Genomic DNA, 12,304 nt, shown 5'->3' on the forward strand with positions numbered 1-12,304 from the left:
CAGTGTAAAGTAGTGAGCGTGCTGCTTGTATAACAGTGTAAAGTAGTGAGCGTGCAGCTTGTACAACAGTGTAAAGTAGTGAGTGTTGCAGCTTGTACAACAGTGTAAAGTAGTGAGCGTGCAGCTTGTATAACAGTGTAAAGTAGTGAGCGTACAGCTTGTATAACAGTGTAAAGTAGTGAGTGTTGCAGCTTGTACAACAGTGTAAAGTAGTGAGCGTGCAGCTTGTATAACCGTGTAAAGTAGTGAGCGTGCAGCTTGTAGAACAGTGTAAAGTAGTGAGCGTGCAGCTTGTATAACAGTGTAAAGTAGTGAGCATGCAGCTTGTATAACAGTGTAAAGTAGTGAGCGTACAGCTTGTATAACAGTGTAAAGTAGTGAGCGTACAGCTTGTATAACAGTGTAAAGTAGTGAGCGTGCAGCTTGTATAACAGTGTAAAGTAGTGAGCATACAGCTTGTGTAACAGTGTAAAGTAGTGAGCGTGCAGCTTGTATAACAGTGTAAAGTAGTGAGCGTACAGCTTGTGTAACAGTGTAAAGTAGTGAGCGTACAGCTTGTGTAACAGTGTAAAGTAGTGAGCGTACAGCTTGTGTAACAGTGTAAAGTAGCGAGCGTACAGCTTGTGTAACAGTGTAAAGTAGTGAGCGTACAGCTTGTGTAACAGTGTAAAGTAGTGAGCGTACAGCTTGTGTAACAGTGTAAAGTAGTGAGCGTGCAGCTTGTATAACAGTGTAAATCTGCTGTCCCCTCAAAACAACACATCACACAGCCGTTAATGTCTAAACCGCTGGCAACAACAGTGAGGATACCCCTAAGTGAAAATTGGGCCCAATTAGACATTTTCCTTTCCCGTTGAAGGTTGAAGGGGTGGGGGTCAGCCTGTCAGGGCTCAGCACATACGCCGCACTCCACATCAAACTGGTCTGCATGGCTGTCGTCCCAGAAGGAAGCTTCTGATGCACAAGAAAGTCTGCAAACAGTTTGCAGAAGACCAGCAGACTGAGGACATGGATTACTGGAACCAGGTCCTGCGGTCTGATGAGACCAAGATAAACTTATTTGGTTCAGATGGTGTCAAGCGTGTGTGGCAGCAGCCAGGTGAGGAGCACAAAGACAAGTGAGTCCTGCCTACAGTCCAGCAGGTGGTGGGAGCGTCCTGGTCTGGGGCTGCAATCGTCTTATTAACAGGGTTTTAGGGGTGAAGCCCAAAACATGCTGTGCAATAAATGTAAAATCACTGTGGAGAGCATCATAACCAATCAAATTACTTTCCCCAAATGTAAAGGTTGTAGTTCCTCCCCAGTAGACTGATCTTTAGGTTTTGTTTATTTATTATCTGCTCTAGCTATTTCAACTATTTGTTTAGAGATATGGTGAAAATAATGTCTCAATGTGATGTGAAATCACATATTTTTCATTGGAAAATGTAAAATCTTCTTGGGGGAGCACCCCCAAACCCCCCCTGACCATGACTACAGTGACCACCATCGAAACATTCATATAAAGCTCACATTAAACTGGGAAAACGCTGACATTTTAAGCTACTCTAATGTGCACTGCATGCTCATGGACACCAGAACACTGCTGCTGAGACAAGTTGTGTTGGGGTTTTGTATTCAGACAAACTACGCACTACACGGACAAAATAAATTGCTACAACTCCATCCTAGGGGAAACACTGCCTGGTGAACTTCAGCCCCAAGAGGGTTAAAGGCAGCGCTGCAAAATAATAGTGGCCACACAAAATATTGACACTTTGGGCCCATTTTGGACATTTTCACTTAGAGGTGCACTCACTTTTGTTACCAGCGGTTTAGACATTAATGGTACACAGTGTACAACTGAGGCTGATGGGAATGTCATTAGCTCTGCAGGTATTTGGTCAGAAACTAAAGTGTAGATAAAAAGTCAGACGATCATCAAAGTTACGACAGTTCATCCTGAGGTCTGAACCATGTTTCATGGAAAATCTAATATGCTGTTTCAGTCCGGACCAAAGTGGTGGACTTGGCAGGTTGAGGCTGTTTACACCTGGGAGGTAAAATGCATCTCGTATCCGGACTGTATCTGGACATGATTTTACCTGAATACATTTACACCTGGTATTAATATGCTTCAGCCGCAATCCGATCTCTGTCCAGCTAAAATAACCAAACTCCCACCTTCCTCCTCATTTGCACCAAACAACGCTCTTTATCCAAAGTCCGTATAAAACCTTCTTTAGTGTTTTCCTCTTTGGATTATACACCATGTGAAGAATACGTGTTCCCTTTCTGCATTATGTGTGCTCCTTTCTGTTTGCTAACACACCAGTGTGCGAGTTCACGTTCAAACGGACACTTTCGTTCACCAGAAACATACGCCTGTTCAGTGATCGGTGTCATTTAAGCACAACACTGTATTAGCAGTCGGCCGGTACGTATTTCCACCCACGTTGGAGGAGTAGGTTGGCGGTGCTACAGTGGATAAGACGTGTGTGCAGGAGACCCAGGTTTGATTCCCACTGCTACACATCTATTAATATGTCACTGAGCAAAACACTTTGTAATTGCAACTGTACGTCAGCTAAATGGAAAAAACAATCTAAATGTTCTAGTTGTTGTATGCAGATAGAAAACACATCTGCATTTACATCTGGTCACAGTGCGTCCCTGACCACCTCTGGAGGTGGTTTTGCAGATCGGATCACAATCCGTCCTCGGGTGCATTTACCCCTGTACTGTCATGTGGTCAAGTGCCCACAGCACATTTTATTGCCCGGTGTAAAAGCCTCACTGACGTTGGCATCTGTAGCAGAGCCCAACCAACATAAATTGGCGAGCCTACGATACGGATCCTTCAATCATGTTATGAGTGTTGTTGCACAGTTTGTCTGCAGCTCCTGTTGGCTGACATGATCAGCTGTTTTGTTCTGGTTGTCCTACTTATGACACAAAAAAAAAAGTTTTTTTAACATACTTTCAAACTTTGGTCCTGTTATCTTGGTAAAGTCTCATAACTGCACATAAAAAAATGTTAGGGATAATCTTTGTTTATGTTATGTGTTTCTGAAAAGAAAAAAATATATCAAAATCGGTACCGGTCTCAAAAATCCAATATCGGTGGGACTCTAATCCATAAAGCCATGCCACTATGACTAAAAACAAAACAGCAATTAATTGAGGACATTATTAAACTACATGATTTTATTAAAAGACAAACCGATTAAGTTATAAAAAACATCCAAAATAACTGAGGGGTCTATGAGAAAAATGCTACGAGTCTAAACACTGTGGTAATGACAGCTGGATGTTGAGGACTCTCAAATTCTGTGCAGATAAACCAAACCCAAAGACAAACTCTGGCAGAAACACACTTAGCCCAATTCAATTAACCGTAAAGGAAATCCAATTATGGTTTAGTCAGCACTAATCCGAGCCTGGTCATTGGTGTTCCCGATAGTGCTGTTTGCCAGGGAATTATTGTCAAGCCGCAGCAGCTCCAATCAAAGCTCCGACTCCTGTTAAGTCCTTGTTGATGCTGCACATTAACGAGACCACAGGCGCTAATTCAATTCGGCAAACACACCCTTTGGAGTGTGCTTGATGTTCTGCGAGTGGGTGGGCGCGAGGCTGGCAAGCATTTCTCAGCCCGCCTGGTTGGTTTGTTTGGCGTTCAGAAGAGTTTGAACGTGGCGCGTCTCTGTCGCGGTTGATTCCTCACAGGCCTCCTCACTGTCACTCACATATGAAGATGAAAGCCTAATTAGTGTTTTCTCAGGCCTGAATCTGCTAATAGATACGAGAGCCGGAACACGAGGAACGATCGTTAGACAAAAAAAAAAGCCCTCAACGAGGAGAGGAAGGCGAAACATACAAACACGCTCGGTTCAGTCCCATTTTCAAATTCTTTACAAAGTCTCTCGTATACAAAAACGCTAACATTCAAATTAATTCCATGCTAAAATATGGACTGCTAAGGTCTGGTTTTTATTACTGTCAACACAATACAGTTTTTTCCTGTCACTGTGGTACTATTCAAACAAGTACGTGGCAACATTTCACCATTCTTAGTTCAAAAAACACAACAGATAACCCTGATCGTAAGTACATCTGACACGGCGTACATAAAAACATCTAAGAAGAGACGTTTCACACTGAAAGACATCATGTCCATACAAAGCACCTCTCTTCTCTATCGTTAGATTACAGGTTACCATCACTATGCTCATTGTTCCGAATGGATCATCGCTGAAACATCTGCTTTATATACACACACGGACGTATTGTTGATATTTCCGGGTTTGTTGTGGGCCAGCTAGTTTAAAACTTACTGGCCCTCTTTCCAAAAGTTGTGTTACAACAAAACCAAAACCTTGTAAGCTATGTTACTCTGTTAACATGTTTAACTGGTTATTAAATACATCCTGGATATAAAAAAACTAAACTAAAATGTCACAATTAAAATTATAAAAATAAAAAAGGTTAAAACAAACATACTAACAGAGTCAAACATGACGTGCTCTCTCTGCTGCTGGCAGCCATTTAATAAAAAACTTTACACAGAGCAGCGGACACGAGTCGCCTCTATCCTGATTAACACGTCGCCATGGTAGCGACCTGTTAATCACAAGGTAGTCCTGTCCAAAAGCATACGCTGCATTATCGTCTATTCCCTAAACATTACAACAATATTTTATTTCCAAAACCACTAAACATTAACCACTTGTTTTATTTTGAAAGTCTAACCAGTAATTCATATTTGCCAACTTGACAGTGGAGTCCTACACGTGCAAAACTAAAAAGGTACCCAGGGCGTTAAAAAGGTTGACCAAGCGTCTATATGTGACATGTAGGGCTGGCGATTTCACCTAAAATCAAAATCACAATTAACTGAACATTTTACCTCGATTACGATTATTGAACGATTTTAAGGGGAAAGTACATGAACACACACTGTAGGGAAAATATTTATAAATAACCGAAATGGCAAAATTGCGTCGGTTAGAGGCACTGAATTTCGTTTCGATTACTTTTCAATTAATCTTTCAGCCCTAGTGACGTGTCGAAAGTGAGAATGTGTTAAGATGACTTAACAAGCGTACTCATTACACTTCACCACAAACACTGTGGTTAATCACAGATCTTGTGGTGAAAAATGTTTACAATCCCAATGAAACCAAAATTAGTTGTTGGGTTAACACCCACTTAAGTACGATTTCCGACTAGGAAAGAAGTTGGGACCGCCTCACCAACCCAAACCTCAAAATCCAAGATGGCTGCACAGTACTGTCCAACTTTTATCTGTGGACATGTTGCTCCGGTGTTTGTGGAGTAATGCATTGTAATGGACTGGTATCGCTAACAATGGGGCTAGAGTCTCGGTTTGTTGTTGTACTGGAACGCGGTGTGACGTCATTACGACTTCCAAGGTACACAAAGTGAATTACCCAGCTGATCCAGGTACCGGGGGCTCCAAGCTAAAGTATTTCTTATCAGATTACTTGACGAAATAATCTGTAGAATACTCGATTACTAAAATAACAGTTGGTTTCAGACACTAGTATCTAAAATTATATAGAATACACAAGTTTAGCACTAATCTAACCTTAACCACAGTGGTGTGATATCAGAGAACAGTTTTAGTTGTGAAACAGTTGCTCTTTATATGCAGCCTCCTGAGAGCAACATGTTCCCCTTGATCTATTTTAAATCTAATGTAATATAAATACTGTGGGCAACAGACAGGCACAACAGCAGGATATGCAGAGCCATACATGACAGGGTCTCTAGCAGAAACCTGAACAGCAGCAGACTCCGACATGTTTTCTTCACATGACCTGCTGTCAGCAGCAGCAACACAATTCTCTGTAAAATTAGAGCTTTCTGCTCATTGAAAATTGTCCAAAAACACCAACAGGTAGCGACGCTCCCGGGCCGAGTAGAAATAATGAGAACATCTGGTCCTGTTATTTCCCCAATTTACAAGCTAATGAGTCGTGGCAGCCGCTCGGGTGTCGCCGCGCCCACCTGAGCGCTCCCGGGAAGCCACTCCGAGCCAAACTCGCCCCCTCGAGAGTCTGCCATCACTGCAGCCACAGGAAATTAATGTTAGTCATGTTTCAAAACAGGCGTGTTTGTTTGTGTGAAACTGTTCTCTGATGAACGAGGTCGTCGTGTCAGGTGTATTTTCTCCTTCAGCGGTGATGGTGACACATTATGAGAAGGCGATGACTGGTCTGATAATAGCTCGCGTGGCGTCACTTTGCTTTTATGTAATATCACACCTTGATGTCACGACCTGATTAGATCAGATCGATGGTGCATAATAGTAACACACATTTTAGTTATTGGCTGTTTTCTGTCAATATCTGGCTCATTTTTCACCACTGAAAATGTATTTTCATCCCTTTATACACACACAGCCTCCTGTTTTGAAAGAAAATCACACACTTTGACCCAACACACCTGAGACTAACCTCCTGCTCTATTTCCAATATTGATTTCCACACGGACAATTAACTGTTACACAGGATTTATCAATATAGACACACTTGTTTTTCTTTTCATTGAACGTGGCAGCAGGGCTGAAAGATTTTGGAAATAATCTAACTGCGATTTTCTTACCAATATTGCGATTTAATATGCGATTAATTTTTAAGCTCTACACCTTCTGTATTATTCAAAACAGACCAGCAGTAAATCAGTGTTTCGTCTGACCAACACAATATTAGACAGATTAAACTTACACTGTTCTTTCTTGAGGGTCAGCTGAAGGCCATTGTACAACAACAAGTCAGGGTACAGCGAAGCGTGCGAGGTTGATGCTTCCTCTGCAGACTGCTTGAGGTGAGAAATCAACGATGTAGAACTTGAATATTGGCAGTTTTACCAAAGTTGATGGCGAATCAAAATGTGCTTTTTCTCAGGGTTGAGAAGAAGGTTAGACCGGTCGGCCAGTCACGCCCACAGAGGCTGGTCCCAGTTACTCAGACCACTGTAGCTGCAGCGACAGAGGAAAGGCAGTGCTTCCCATAAGTTTGTCTATTTGTGGCGGCTCATAATAATATCCAAAATCCATTAATCAGACAAAAAGGTCAAACAGGCAGAAACAGGTACAGGTTCAGGTTCAGGGCTGAAGGAAGCAGGTAACGGGTTCCGGTTTGATGGCAAAAGCAACACGTTCTCACTTTTCAACTCGTCACATATTGACACTGGTCAAGGCCCTTTGGCATCGCTTTTTAACGCCCTGGGTCCACAGTCAAGTTATCAACGCTTAGCAACGACTATGCAACGTCCGTTAAAGTTAGCAACAATAAATATGTAACGTCCAGTTACAATTTCAAAATAAAACGCTAGCCTTGCGAAACATCGCCAAGTTAACTAACGTTACTTGCGTAACTTACACAATTTCCGTAACTTTGTTTATCACAGGACATGAACTACGGTCTCCTGGTTGAAAATCCGGGTTCTGGCCCTCTGTCCAGCGCAACCACCTCCGTACTCAGTCTTTTGCGTTAAATATCATACCTTTACCGTCTTCCCCCCTTGCGCTGAACTACGCGTTACAAACTGACGCCGATGGGTCTTGACCCTGCTTATCTGACGAGTTGAGAGTGAGAACGGGTTGGCAAAAAGTACGAGGTTTAAAGCAACTTAGACAACATGGCAAGGAATCAGTGGGCACGGTCCAGAGGGCAGTCAGGGTTATGATTCTGCCAGCTTGTCTGGAATTTGTCTGCTAGCTAGTGGTCAAAAAGTCACTTTTAGTTTTATATTGAATGTGTGAGTTTGTGCCGTCAATGCCTCGCCACCTAATACGTAAAGGAACAACTATTATTACGGTCCGTCTCCAATGAACATGAGCACATTCATCCATGTGTCTGTGTCATATATTCTATGTATGTTTCTAACATTGCATAAAACGTATTGCATGGGCCGTGTAATGTTATGTGTGGCGAGAGACACTGGGGCTGCATGGGGAGAGAGGGAGAGAGAGAGAGAGAGAGAGAGAGAGAGAGAGAGAGAGAGAGAGAGAGAGAGGAGAGAGAGAGAGAGAGATAATAACACTTTAGGAGTCAAGAGTGTAACAGGAAGTGATGGGAACACACTCAACAGCAGATGAAGTGCTGATACATCGAGGATGAGTTACTTTATATTCTGTAGGACAATTCGTCCTATCATTTGGAGTGTGAGTGTGTGTGTGTGTGTGTGTGTGTGTGTGTGTGTGTGTGTGTGTGTGTGTGTGTGTGGGAGCAGATTGCTGTGAACATGTTGTATAATCCTAAGGAAGTTTGTAGGTGTGTTTGTAAAACTGAAACCGGGCTGATTTTCAGTGTAGCTTTCCTTTGAGCCACGTTGGCGGCACAGCACTAGAGACCACTGTGCTCCAGGCTAAAACACCTCAACAACTATAGTGCCTGACACCCCCCCCCTTCTTTGTATCGATGCTTCGTTTAATCCATGTAACTTTACAGCGCAGTGTTTCGCATGGACATTTATTACTGTCGCACATGGCGCTTACGCTGTGAACACGTCAGGATTGTAATGTAGCCGTTTGCAAAGTGGAGGAAGAGAGAAAATGGCGAGGGACAAAGAAGCGGACCACAGACAAGCTAACAGCAACTTTAGCAATTAACTGAAATCTTGATTGATCGTTGAGTTGAAGCCAAAGTAAGCTGCAGTCCTCAGCTGAAAATGTGACCACGTGCGTTTGTTGTTCTCCTTTTTGGGCCGTGAGTTGTGCAAAAGTACTTCTTAAACGACACATAGATGAATCGTTGAAATAATTTATCAAAGCTTCGAATACTAAAATCATCGTTAGCTGCAGCCCTAATATGGAGGCCGATTGTATAGAGGACAATTCACAATACGTGTACTGCAACAATCCATTTATTGTGAATTGTCCCCATAAATAATTACACATACATTTTTCTATATGCGAGATTTCTATATCCTTTGTAATATTTTCTTCTTGAATTTTGTTCACCCACCACATGATTACTTCTGACAAAATGTGATTCAATTGAAATGGAAAAAACAGAATCTGGCTAAAATGAAAACAGGTTTCATAGGGCCCTAGTCATGGTCTCATCACCCAACATGTCAGTGTAGGAGTAGTTCCATCGGGAGGTAGAAACGTCGAAGAGGAACGGAAAAGCCGACGAGCCAAATTAGTGTGCCACATCTTTGACAACCCCACGTATCTGTAACACGCCCTCGCCATGACACTAGTTCTGTTTCTGTCTACGACCAAGACTGTGGTTTCTGTAGAGATAATGTCTACTCACACGACTGCTGCTGCAGAAGCAACGGGAGAGATAGAAAAGATATTTTAAAGAATAAAATTTAAAATATCCTGTCAAATCAGACTTCACCGAATGGATCCACGGAAACACAGCTCCTTTAAACAGGTTTTAAAACAGCCAGTAGAGTTCTGCAGCGTCCGTCCCGAGACAGACGTCACTAAAAACTGTCCCCAGTCATCGTGAATTGCATGAATATGATGTGTTGTGAAAAAAGAGCAGGCTCAACCCACCGAGTCCTGAGGCACAGAGCAGCCAAACTAACGCCTGAATCCTCAAAACAATCATATTTTTATCATTTATGGCACGAATCAATAGTCCTTCCCAACTCTGCAGCTTCCCCCTTCTTGAATGTTGTTTCCAGTTACCCTCTTACTTAGGGAGCAGATTAGGCTACCCTGAGGCATCAGTGTAATGGGAAGCGTGGTGGGCCGGGCAGCAGGTCGATGGACATTGATCCGCCTCATTATTCCGCTCTATCGAACGCTCACCTCGGCCATTAACGGCTAAATAAAAAACAAATGCTCTCTAACTCTCGGTAATACTCGGATCCTCTGCTCTACCTTTTGGTCTTTATTGTGTTTAAAAGCTGCAGCACTTTATCGACTCTTTGTTTAGGCGGTGTGGCTCGGTGTTCTGGTGCGGTGGATGTAATTACCGGCTGTTTCAGTGTCGGTGGGGCTTGGGGCGGAGCACAGGAACTCGGGATGCGACGGTCGATGGCGCCGGCGGCACGGTGCTCTTATCAAGAGAGCAGAGATCTAATTCAGACTCTCAACTTTCCACTTTCAACCACCTCAGGAGGAAGGAAGGATACAAGTGCTGGTGTTAGTGCTGCGTTTGTCTGCACGGTGGGAAAGATCAGCCAAACACACACACATGCATCACATGTGAACCTCAGCTGTGTCTCAGTCTGTCCTCCGGCTCCTATCCTGAGAGCTGCTCTCAGCGTAAAGAGACACTCGCACGTGTATGTTGAATTCATGCAGAACACATCACATGTTTTAAAACTAAGTATGAGTGTATAAAAAGGGACAATATCTTTGTTGGACTACACCTCAGCCCCCGAGAGACCCTCTGTGAATGAAGTGAAGGACGAGCCCCACAAAAACGGCGACAAGCTGATGAGATGGACGCAGAAATGACAACTATGTTCACTGAGAATAATGTCACTAGAAACTGATTCAATTTAATGTTATCCGGATGTTCATTTTGTCCCAGAGGATGAATCGTGTTGAATCTTCTGATCCTATGACTTTTCCTGTAGCGCCACCAGCAGGTCAAAACACTGTACTTTGGTTTGGACCAAATACCTGCAAAGCTAATGACACTCCCTTCAGCCTCAGCTGCACTTTGTGTTCACTGCTAATCTAATTATTGATTGCATTATTTATAATGGGCCATGAAAAAGGAAGTAGTGTGTAAATGGACTGCACGTGCTCACATCTGTCCCATGCTTCACATGTTAGAACAGAGTCCTGCCCTGAACTCACTGCCGCTGACTTAACGTGGATGCTGGACTTAAAATAAGGCATACTGGTTAGAAATGGTGTCCGACTTTCGCCGGCGCTGCAAAACGTCATCATGTCACATGACATTAAAATCTCGCCGGAGCAAGGCTGCAGCAGGCGGCGAGTCCGGCTGCCGAAGTTGGAACCACGTTTTGCCTGATCTCTCTTATATTAACAGTTTAGCCGGGTGGAGTGACATATGAAGGGAAGTGGTCAATACAATGGACCAGTTCACTGTAGACAGGGCTGCAACTAATGATTCATTTCATTATCGATTAATCCGTCGATTTTCATGATCAATCAATTAGTTGTTTGGTTCACAAACTGTCAGAAAATGGTAAATAAAATTGTCAATCAATGTTTCCCAAAGCCTGAGAGGACGTCGTCAGCTGCCAGATTATTCAGCTTCTGTCACACAGGAGCAAAGAAACCAGAAACAAGAAACCAAGAAGCTGGAATCTTTAAATTTTTACTTATTTTCTTAAAAATAAAATCACTCAAAGCAATTTGTTGATTAAAAAATTGCCAATAATTTAATATTTAATCGATTAATTGACTAAACGTTGCAGCTCTAACTGAAGAAGCTGTTTTACTTTAGGCCAGCAACACATGCAGGCGTAACAAGCTAAACTAGTGAGCATATTAAACATTTATTCATTCAAGCTTTTATCCAAAGCGACTTACAATTGCTATATATATTATATATTTCTTTCTTTTTTCTGTAAAGTAAGCTCGTGTTTGGCGACCTAAACATGCTCACCAAACTTAGCACGTCAGATAGGGCGAAAAATGACTAACTTTAAGGGTCCTGCACCCGATCGATTTCACCTAGAAATCAAAATTAAGATTAATTGAACATTTCACCTCGATTACGATTATTGAACGACTGAATGTTGTTTTTTGTCGCCCTCATATTTCACTGACAAGGTTCGTACTGTAAATGTGCTCAGCTATTAAAGCTGCGTTAATTTATTCACAGACTTCACAAATCCATTTTCTAAATGTTAATAAGGTGATGTTTGCACATTACATCATCGCCGCTGCTGAATCCTGACTAAACTTTCACTCTAATATTTAATATCACTGTGGAACAAATGATTTTCGCCCGCACGCTGTGTGAGCACGGTAAATCACGCTTTGCGAGCTTCCTCTCCTCATTCAAAGGACGTCTTCGTGACAGCTGCTGTTCTGAGAGCAGCGGAGGTCTTTTAACTGCAGTGCAATGCGTTTGGTAGCGAGCGAGCGGACGAGCGGCAGGAAGTGACGCTGAAGTACTAAGTTGTCAGTCCGGCAGTAAATGTACAGCGTAGGTCACTGTGTGTCTGTCTGTTGTTGCTGCTGCTGGAAAGTGAAGGCGGTTAGCGCTGGATAACATCTCCCTGTGCTTCAGACTCCAGGCTGAAGGCTGAGCAGGACTGGACGGGGCGGAGTCACCTGACCGCACACACGCAGTATCATGTTTAAAGGGGGAAGGAAATGAACACACACGCGATATCAATAGGATTAAAT

The sequence above is a fragment of the Micropterus salmoides genome, unplaced genomic scaffold, assembly GCF_014851395.1.
Source record: "Micropterus salmoides isolate LMB-PRFRI ecotype aquatic unplaced genomic scaffold, ASM1485139v1 Ms_hic_scaffold_6, whole genome shotgun sequence".
Lineage (NCBI taxonomy): Eukaryota > Metazoa > Chordata > Actinopteri > Centrarchiformes > Centrarchidae > Micropterus > Micropterus salmoides.